This window comes from Excalfactoria chinensis, unplaced genomic scaffold (assembly GCF_039878825.1).
Source record: "Excalfactoria chinensis isolate bCotChi1 unplaced genomic scaffold, bCotChi1.hap2 Scaffold_379, whole genome shotgun sequence".
In the NCBI taxonomy this organism is placed as follows: Eukaryota; Metazoa; Chordata; class Aves; order Galliformes; family Phasianidae; genus Excalfactoria; species Excalfactoria chinensis.
In genome coordinates, this window is record NW_027315667.1 from 4 (window position 1) to 11,143 (window position 11,140).

At 59.1% G+C, this 11,140-nt stretch overlaps 1 long non-coding RNA gene across 1 annotated transcript; it reads left to right on the top strand.

Annotated features, from left to right (window-relative positions):
• The first annotated feature begins 396 nt into the window (after window positions 1–396).
• LOC140264991 (uncharacterized) lies at window positions 397–1,689 on the top strand. The gene is made up of 3 exons (XR_011906189.1): window positions 397–493; window positions 1,282–1,337; window positions 1,491–1,689. It is a non-coding gene; the product is annotated as an uncharacterized lncRNA (long non-coding RNA).
• The last annotated feature ends 9,451 nt before the right edge of the window (window positions 1,690–11,140 follow it).

The following is an 11,140-nucleotide window of genomic DNA, read 5'->3' on the forward strand; positions in this document are numbered from 1 at the left end:
TCTATGGGTGGCTATGGGGTGTGTGTGGGGGGGTTGTGGGGTTATGGGGGTCTATGGGGGACTATGGGGAGATATGGGGGGTCTATGGGGGGCTATGGGGTGTGTGTGAGGTTGTGGGGTTATGGGGGGTCTATGGGGAGCTATGGGGGGCTATGGGGAGCTATGGGGGGCTATGGGGAGCTATGGGGGGCTATGGGGTGGGGGTGGGGGGTTATGGGGTTGTTGGGGGCTATGGGGGTTGTTATGGGGTATGGGGGTGTTATGGGGCTTGGGGTGTAGGGTTATGGTGTATGGGGGGGGATGGGGTGGGACCCATAGTGTGTGTGGGGCCCATAGGATCAATGGGGCCGGTTGTGGGGTTGGATTGATGGGGGTTTTGGGGTTTCCCTGCCCCACAGATCGTCCCCCCCCCCCCGACGGCTCCCAATGGTACGAGTTGGATTATGAGACCTGGGGGTCACCCGACGCTTCATCTACAGCAACAGCGCCGCAGGTGGGGGCATCAAACCCATTAAAAACCCCATAAAAAACCCCATAAAAACCCCATAGAGCCCATAAAACCTCATGAAACCCCATAGAGCCCTATAAAACCCCATAGAGTCCCAGAGAGCCCCATAAAAAAACCCATAGAGCCCCAGAAAACCCCAGAGTCCAAAAAATCCCATTAAAAACCCCATAGAGCCCCAGAAAACCCCATAAAAACCCCATAGAACCCATAAAACCCCATAAAGAAACCTCATATCACCCCATACAACCCCATTAACCCCCATCTCCCCATAATCCCATATCACCCCATAAGACCCCATAACCCTCCCATTCCCCATAACCCCATATCACCCCATACAACCCCATAACCCCATACAACCCTATACGACCCCATAACCCCATACAACCCCATACAACCCCATAACCCCATACAACCCTATACGACCCCATAACCCCCCATTCCCCCATAACCCCATATCACCCCATACAACCCCATAGCCCCATACAACCCTATATGACCCCATAACCCCACATGATCCCATAACCCCATATCACCCCATACAACCCCATAACCCCATACAGCCCTATACGACCCCATAACCCCCCATTCCCCATAACCCCATATCACCCCATACAACCCCATAGCCCCATACAACCCTATATGACCCCATAACCCCACACGACCCCATAACCCCCCATCTCCCCATAACCCCATATCACCCCATACAACCCATAACCCCACACAACCCTATACGACCCCATAACCCCACATGACCCCATAACCTTCCCCTATAGGCTCCACCCTTCAGAGCTTCGCTCCCTCATTGGACGCAGTCAACTCCACCACGCCGGTAAGTTCCCCTATAGAAACCCCATGGGATCCCCTATAAACCCCTATAAACCCCTATAAACCCCATTAAACCCACCCCATACATCTATGGGGTCAGAATATCCCCCCCTTCCCCTTTAACCCCATTACTGACCCTATAACTCCCACCCCACAGATGCACATCGCCAGACCCACCTTACGCACGCGATTCTGACTCTTCCTATGGGGCTGAACGACCAACCGACCCCATAACTGCAGCCACCCTATAGATCCACCCTATAGATCGACCCTATAGATCGACCCTATAACTGCACGCGGGACGTGCCCAACCCCACACAACCCCCTATTTATTATTTATTAGTGCAATAAATTAATGGACGGCCCTCGTTCATCGGGATCCTTTTAGGGTCGGGGTTTTGGGGGGGGGGGGGGGTTTGCTTATGGGGTCTGTTCTTATAGGGCAGAGAGGCCCTATAGGTTGGGGAGGGGGGGGGTGAACCCATAGGATGGCCCTATACCCTATAGATCACCCCATAGACCACATAGGATGTCCCAATACCCCATAGAGTGCCCCAAACCCCATAGATCACCCCATAGACCCCATAGGATGGCCCTATACCCCATAGATTACCCCATAGACCCCATAGGATGTCCCTGAGACCCCATAGAGTGCCCCAAATCCCATAGATCACCCCATAGACTCCATAGGATGCCCCCAAACCCCATAGATCACCCCATAGACCCCATAGAGTGCCCATGAGACCCCATAGATCACCCCATAGACCCCATAGGATGTCCCTGAGACCCCATAGAGTGCCCCAAACCCCATAGATCACCCCATAGACCACATAGGATGTCCCAATACCCCATAGAGTGCCCCAAACCCCATAGATCACCCCATAGGCCCCATAGGATGTCCCCATCCCCCATAGCCACCAACCCCATATTGGTGCCAATGGGACACCCTATAGTGCCAATGGGACACCCCATAGTGCCACTGGGACACCCTATAGTGCCAATGGGGACACCCTATAGCGCCACCAACCCCATAGGGGTGCCAATGGGACACCCTATTGGTGCCAATGGGACACCCTATAGTGCCACCAACCCCATAGGGGTGCCAATGGGACACCCTATAGCACCACCAACCCTCTATTGGTGCCAATGGGACACCCTATAGTGCCAATGAGACACCCTATAGTGCCACTGGGACACCCTATAGTGCCAATGGGACACCCTATAGCACCAATGGGACACCCTATAGTGCCACTGGGACACCCTATAGCACCACCAGCCCCCTATTGGTGCCAATGGGGCACCCTATAGTGCCAATGGGACACCGTATATTGGTGCCAATGGGACACCCTATAGTGCCAATGGGACACCCTATAGTGCCACCAACCCCATAGGGGTGCCAATGGGACACCCTATATTGGTGCCAATGGGACACCCTATAGCACCACCAACCCTCTATTGGTGCCAATGGGACACCCTATAGTGCCACCAACCCCATAGAGGTGCCAATGGGACACCCTATATTGGTGCCAATGGGACCCCACTAACCCTATATTGGTGCCAATGGGACACCCTATAGTGCCAATGGGAAACCATGTAGTGCCACCAACCCCATAGGGGTGCCAATGGGACACCCTATAGTGCCAATGGGACACCTTATAGCACCAATGGGACACCCTATAGTGCCACTGGGACACCCTATAGCGCCACCCACCCCATAGGGGTGACTCACGAGGTGCCACCACCCAGCCTTAGGGTGGGACGGCGGCTGAACGTCACCCCTTATCTTATCACAGCCGTAGGGTGGGGGGGTGGGGCGCCCTATAGGGCCACCCACCCCCTTTGTAGGGTCATATAACAACCCCCCCCCATCCTCACCCCATAACCCCATAACCCTATAGCCCTGAGCCCTATAGGGGTGCTGCTATTGGTGGTGGTGGCCACCCACCCCCTTTTGTAGGGCCATATATCACCCCCCCCCACCCCATAACCCCATAACCCTATAGCCCTGAGCCCTATAGGCAGCTGCTGCTGCTGGTGGCCATGGGGGCGGCCTTCGTCCTCGTCACCATCATCATCCTCTGCCCGGTCAATGGGGGGGAAATGAGGGGTGAGTTGGGGGGCACAGATGGAGGTGGGGGGGTTATGGGGGGGGATAAAGTGGGGGGGGGGGATCCTATAGGGTGGGGGGTCCTATGGGGGGGGGGGGGCCCTTTGGGAGGGGGATCCTATGGGGGGGGATCCTATTGGGGGGGGGGATCCTATTGGGGGGGGGGCTTTGGGTGGGGGTCCTATGGGGGGGGGGGGACCCTTTGGGGGGGGGATCCTATGGGTGGGGGGTCCCATTGGGTGAGGGATCCTATGGGGGGGGGGGGCCTTTGGGTAGGGGTCCTATGGGTGGGGTATCCTATGGGTGGGGGAGACCCTTTGGGGGGGGGGGATCCTATAGGTCGGGGGGGGCGTTGGGAGGGGGATCCTATGGGTGGGGGGGGCCCTTTGAGGGGGAGTCCCATTGGGAGGGGGATCCTATTGGGGGGGGGGGGGGCTTTGGGAGGGGATTCTATAGGTGGGGGGGGACCCTTTGGGGGGGGGGTCTCATTGGGTGAGGATCCTATGGGTGGGGGGGGCCCTTTTGGAGGGGGGGTCTGTTGGGTGGGGGGGCTCTTTGGGAGGGGGATCCTATGGGTGGGGGGGGGCATTGGGAGGGGGATCCTATGGGTGGGGAGGGACCCTTTGGGAGGGGTATCTTATAGTTGGGGGGGGCGTTGGGACGGGGATCCCATAGGTGGGGGGGGACCCTTTGGGGGGGGGTCCCATTGGGAGGGGGATCCTATGGGTGGGGGGGTCCTTTGGGAGGGGGGGCCCATTGGGTGGGGATATCCTATGGGTGGGGTGACCCTATGGGTGGGGGATCCTATAGGTGGGGGGATCCTATGGGTGGGGTGACCCCATAGGTGGGGGTATCCTATGGGTGGGGGGACCCTATGGGTGGGGGTATCCTATGGGTGGGGGATCCTATGGATGAGGGGGTCCTATGGGTGGGGGGACCCCATGGGTGGGGAGACCCTATGGGGTGGGGGGTCCTATGAGTGGGCAATCCTATAGGATGGGGGATCCAATGGGAAGGGGGATCCTATGGGTGGGGGGACCCTATGGGTGGGGGGACCCTATGAGTGGGGTGATAACATGGGTGGGGGGATCCTATGGGTGGGGGGATCCTATGGGTGGGGGGCTTTGGGTGGGGGTCCTATGGGGGGGGGGGAACCCTTTGGGAGGGGGGGACCTTTGGGTTTGGGATCCTATGGGTGGGGGGATCCCATGGGTGGGGTGATAACATGGGTGGGGGTATCCTATGGGTGGGGGGATCCTATGGATGAGGGGGTCCTATGGGTGGGGGTATCCTATAGGATGGGGGATCCAATGGAAAGGGGGATCCTATGGGGGGGGGCTTTGGGTGGGGGTCCTATGGGGGGGGGGGGAACCCTTTGGGAGGGGGCCCTTTGGGTTTGGGATCCTATGGGTGGGGGGATCCTATGGATGAGGGGGTCCTATGGGTGGGGGTATCCTATAGGATGGGGGACCCAATGGGAAGGGGGTATCCTATGGGTGGGGGACCCCATGGGTGGGGGTATCCTATGGGTGGGGGTATCCTATGGGGGGGGGTATCCTATGGGTGGGGGATCCTATGGATGAGGGGGTCCTATGGGTGGGGGACCCTATGAGTGGGGTGATAACATGGGTGGGGGGATCCTATGGGTGGGGGATCCTATGGGTGGGGGTATCCTATGAGTGGGGTACCCTATAGGATTGGGGACCCTATGGGTGGGGGGACCCCATGGGTGGGGGGATCCAATGGGTGGGGGGATCCAATGGGTGGGGGTATCCTATAGGTGGGGTATCCTATGGGTGGGGGATCCTATGGGTGGGGGGACCCTATGAGTGGGGTGATAACATGGGTGGGGGGATCCTATGGGTGGGGGGATCCTATGGGTGGGGGATCCTATGGGTGGGGTGATAACATGGGTGGGGGTATCCTATGGGATGGGGAATCCTATGGGTGGGGGGATCCTATGGGGGGGGGGCTTTGGGTGGGGGTCCTATGGGGGGGGGGGAAACCCTTTGGGAGGGGGGACATTTGGGTTTGGGATCCTGTGGGTGGGGGGGGCCTTTAGGTTTGGGATCCTATAGGTGGGGGTATCCTATGGGTGGGGGGACCCCATGGGTGGGGGGACCCCATAGGTGGGGGTATCCTATGGGTGGGGGGACCCTATGGGTGGGGTATCCTATGGGTGGGGGGACCCTATGGGTGGGGTATCCTATGGGTGGGGGGATCCTATAGGATGGAGTATCCTATGGGTGGGGGGATCCTATAGGATGGAGTATCCTATGGGTGGGGGGGATCCTATAGTATTGGGTATCCTATGGGTGGGGGTATCCTATGGGGTGGGGGATCCTATTGCCCCCCCCCCAACCTCTCCCCCCCCGTTCCCCTTTCCAGCTCCGTGCCAAAACGGCGGCACCTCTTTGGGTTCCAGCTGCGCCTGCCCCCCCGGCTTCAATGGGACCCTCTGCGAGACCCCCAACCCAAATGAGGCCTGTAGGAACGGGGGGACCCCAATAGGGACCAAATGCTTTTGCCCCCCCGGATTTCAAGGAGCCCTTTGCCAACAGCCCGACCCTTCCAGTGCTTGTCTGAATGGGGGGGTTCCCTTTGGGACCTCGTGCGTTTGCCCCCCCGGTTTTGGGGGGGGGAGATGTGAAAAGGAAGAACCCCCCCGGTTCTGTCTCCATGGGGGGACCTTAATAATGGGGGGGGGGGGGGTGTCGCTGCCCACCCGGTACGACGGGGCTTTGGTGTGAGTGTTTCATTGTGGGGGGGGATGGAGGCGTCACGACCCCCCCATGGAGCAATGGGACCCCAACAGGAATGAATGGGACCCCTCCGACCCCCCCAGGAATGAATGAGACCCCCCCAGGAATGAATGAGACCCCAACAGGAATGAATGAGACCCCTATTACCCCCCCAGGAAGCAATGGGACCCTCACGACCCCCCCAGGACTCAATGGGACACTTCCAACCCCCCCATGGAGCAATGGGACCCCAACAGGAATGAATGGGACCCCTCCGACCCCCCCAGAAATGAATGAGACCCTTCCAACCCCCCCAGGAATGAATGGGACCCTTCAGACCCCCCCAGGATTCAATGAGACCCTCACAACCCCCCCAGGAATGAATGGGACCCTTATGACCCCCCCATGGAGCAATGGGATCCCCCCAGCAATGAATAGGACCCATCTGACCCCCCCAGGACTCAGTGAGACCCTTCAGACCCCCCCAGAAATGAATGAGACCCTTTCGACCCCCCCAGGATTCAATGAGACTCTTCTGACCACTCCAGGAAGCAATGGGATCCCCCCAGCAATGAATAGGACCCATCTGACCCCCCCAGGAATGAATGGGACCCTTCTGACCCCCCCATGGAGCAATGGGAACCCCCCAGGAATGAATGAGTCCCATCCGACCCCCCCAGGAATGAATGAGACCCTCACAACCCCCCCAGGATTCAATGAGACTCTTCTGACCACTCCAGGACTCAATGGGACCCTTCTGACCCCCCCACGGAGCAATGGGACCCCCCCAGCAATGAATGGGACCCTTCCAACCCCCCCCCCACTTCTGACGCCCCCAGGACTCAATGGGAGCCCTCCAACCCCCCACAGAAGCAACGAGACCCTTCCTACCCCCCCAGGACTCAATGAGACCCTTCCAACCCCCCCATGGAGCAATGGGACCCCCCCAGGAATGAATGGGACCCTTCCGACCCCCCCAGGAAGCAATGAGACCCCCCCAGGAATGAATAAGACCATTCCAACCCCCCCAGGATTCAATGGGGCTCTTCCGACCCCCCCAGGAAGCAATGGGACCCTCACGACCCCCCCAGGACTCAATGAGACCCTCACGACCCCCCCAGGATTCAATGGGACCCTTCAGACCCCCCCAGGAATGAATGAGACCCTCACGACCCCCCCAGGATTCAATGGGACCCTCACGACCCCCCCCAGAATCAATGGGACAATGTGGGGGGGGGGCGATGTGACGTCAATCGGGGACAGCAGGAATGGAAGCCGGACCACCATCGTGTGCCAGCCTGCAAGTGGGTGGGGGGGCAGCGGGGGGGGGGGGTTAGGAGGGTGGGGGGCTTTGGGGGGGGGGGGGGGGGGTGGTGGGAGGACTATGGGGGGGGTCTTTAGGATGGGGACAGTGGGGTGAGGGACATCGGGATGGGGACAATAGGATTGGGGACACCATATTGGGGTCAGTGGGGCTGGGGACAATGGGGTTGGGGATGCCACATTGGGTTCAATGGGGTTGGGGACATTGGGGGTTGGGGACCCCATATTGGGCTCACTGGGGTTGGGGACATCGTGTTGGGGTCAGTGGGGTTGGGGACATTGGGGTTGGGGATGCCATATTGGGGTCAATGGGGTTGGGGACATTGGGGTTGGGGACGCCATATTGGGCTCAATGGGGTTGGGGATGCCATATTGGGGTCAATGGGGTTGGGGACATTGGGGTTGGGGACACCATACTGGGGTCAATGGGATTGGGGACCCCATATTGGGCTCAATGGGGTTGGGGACGCCATATTGGTCTCAATGGTGTTGGGGACAATAGGGTTGGGGACGCCATATTGGGCTCAATGGGGTTGGGGACAATAGGGTTGGGGACGCCATATTGGGCTCAATGGGGTTGTGGACAATAGGGTTGGGGACGCCATATTGGTCTCAATGGTGTTGGGGACAATAGGGTTGGGGACGCCATATTGGTCTCAATGGTGTTGGGGACCCCACAGTGACCCCCCCAAACCCCCCTATTTCCCCCTATTTCCCCCTATTTCCCCCCCATCTCCAGTCCGGTGTCACAATGGCGGTGTCCCCAACGTCACCTCCTGCCTTTGTCCCCCCGGTTTCCTTGGGGCCACCTGTGAGCGGATGGACGTGACCCAGCTCTGCGCCGCCGGCAGCACCGCCGTGGGGCAGCTCTGCCTCTGCCCCCCAGGTTGGGGGGGACCCCGATGTCGGTTCCCCCGGGGGGACACGGCCTGTCTCAATGGGGGGACGGCCGTGGGGACAGAGTGCTACTGCAGGGGGGGCTTCCGGGGGGACAGGTGTCAGATTGGGGATGGGGGAGGCAACGTGGGTGGTCCCGACAATGGTACTGTGGGTGGTCCTGACAATGGCACCTTGGGTGGTACCACCAATGGCACTGTGGGTGGTCCCACCAATGACACCTTGGGTGGTCCCACCAATGGGACCGTGGGTGGCACCTTGGGTGGTCCTGACAATGGCACTGTGGGTGGTCCCGACAATGACACCTTGGGTGGTCCCATCAATGGCATCAGCAATGGCACTGTGGGTCGTCCTGACAATGGCTCCGTGGGTGGTCCCAATAATAGCACCACCAATGGGACCGTGGGTGGCACTGTGGGTGGTCCCACCAATGGCACTGTGGGTGGTCCCAACGACAATGGCAGCGTGGGTGGTCCCGACAATGGCACTGTGGGTGGTCCCACCAATGGCACCGTGGGTGGCACTACGGATGTCCCCAACAATGTCACCACGGATGTCACCACCGATGTCAATGTCAATGTCACCACCAATGGCACCACCAATGTCACCACGGATGTCCCCAATGTCCCCTCCAATGTCCCCATGGATGTCACCACAGTTGTCCCCAGTGTCACCATCAATGTCACCACGGATGTCCCCATAGATGTCAATGTCACCACAGTTGTCACCACCAATGTCCCCAACGTCACCACCAATGTCACCATGAATGTCCCCAATGTCCCCCCCAATGTCACCATGGATGTCCCCAAGAACATCACCACCAATGTCACCACGGATGTCCCCAATGTCACCATCAGTGTCACCACAGTTGTCACCACGGATGTCCCCACCAATGGGACCACCAATGTCACCATGAATGTCCCCAATGTCCCCCCCAATGTCCCCCCCAATGTCCCCATGGATGTCACCACGAATGTCCCCAATGTCACCATCAATGTCACCACCAACATCACCACCAATGTCACCACGGTTGTCCCCAATGTCCCCCCCAATGCCACCACAGTTGTCACCACGGATGTCCCCAATGTCCCCATCAATGTCACCACGGATGTCCCCAACAACGTCACCACCAACATCACCACCAATGTCCCCAATGTCCCCCCCAATGTCCCCATGGATGTCACCACGGTTGTCCCCAGTGCCACCATCAATGTCACCACGGATGTCCCCAACAATGGGACCACCAATGTCCCCACGGTTGTCCCCAATGTCCCCCCCAATGTCCCCATGGATGTCACCACGGTTGTCCCCAACGTCACCACCAATGTCCCCACCAATGTCCCCAATGTCCCCCCCAATGTCACCATCAATGTCACCACGGTTGTCCCCAATGTCACCATCAACGTCACCACCAACATCACCACCAATGTCACCACAGTTGTCCCCAATGTCCCCCCCAATGTCACCATGAATGTCCCCAATGTCCCCCCCAATGTCCCCATGGATGTCACCACGGATGTCCCCAATGTCACCATCAATGTCACCACGGATGTCCCCAACAACGTCACCACCAACATCACCACCAATGTCCCCATGAATGTCCCCAATGTCCCCCCCAATGTCCCCCATGTCCCCAGTGTCCCCCCCAATGTCCCCATGGATGTCACCACGGTTGCCCCCCCCGCTGTCCCCACTGCCACCAGGAGGTCGTCTCTTCCCCCCCGCAGTTGGGGGGTCACAACCAGCAGCACCAGCAGGACCAGCAGGGCCGCCAGACCCACAACCACAGGTGGGGGGCTGCATGGGGGTCCCAATGGGGTCAACATGGGGTGGGATTGGGGTTAACATGGGGGTCCCTTTGGGGTCTTCATGGGGTGGGATTGGGGTCTTCTCGGGGTCCTTTTGAGGTCAACATGGGGGTCCCTTCGGGGTCAACATGGGGTGGGATTGGGGTCTTCTTGGGGTCCTTTTGGGGTCAACATGGGGGTCCCTTTGGGGTCAACATGGGGTGGGATTGGGGTCTTCATGGGGTCCTTTTGGGGTCAACATGGGGGTCCCTTTGGGGTCAACATGGGGTGGGATTGGGGTCTTCATGGGGTCCTTTTGCGGTCAACATGGGGGTCCCTTTGGGGTCAACATGGGGTGGGATTGGGGTCTTCATGGGGTCCTTTTGCGGTCAACATGGGGGTCCCTGTGGGGTCTTCTTGGGGTCAACATGGGGGTCCCTTTGGGGTCTTCTTGGGGTCCTTTTGAGGTCAACATGGGGGTCCCTTTGGGGTCTTCTTGGGGTCCCTTTGGGGTCTTCATGGGGGTCCCTTTGGGGTCTTCTTGGGGGTCCCTTTGGGGTTAACATGGGGGTCCCTTTGGGGTCAACATGGGGTGGGATTGGGGTCTTCGTGGGGGTCCCTTTGGGGTCTTCATGGGGGTCCCTTTGGGGTCTTTATGGGGGTCCCTTTGGGGGTCTTTATGGGGTTCTTTTAGGGTCAACATGGGGGTCCCTTTGGGGTCAACATAGGGGTCCCTTTGGGGTCTTTATGGGGGTCCCTTTGGGGGTCTTTATGGGGTCCTTTTAGGGTCAACATGGGGGTCCCTTTGGGGTCTTCATGGGGGTCTTTTTGGGGTCTTCATGGGGGTCCCTTTGGGGTCTTCTTGGGGTCCTTTTGAGGTCTTTATGGGATGGGATTGGGGTCTTCATGGGGTCTTATTGGGGTCTCCATGGGGGTCCCTTTGGGTTCTTAA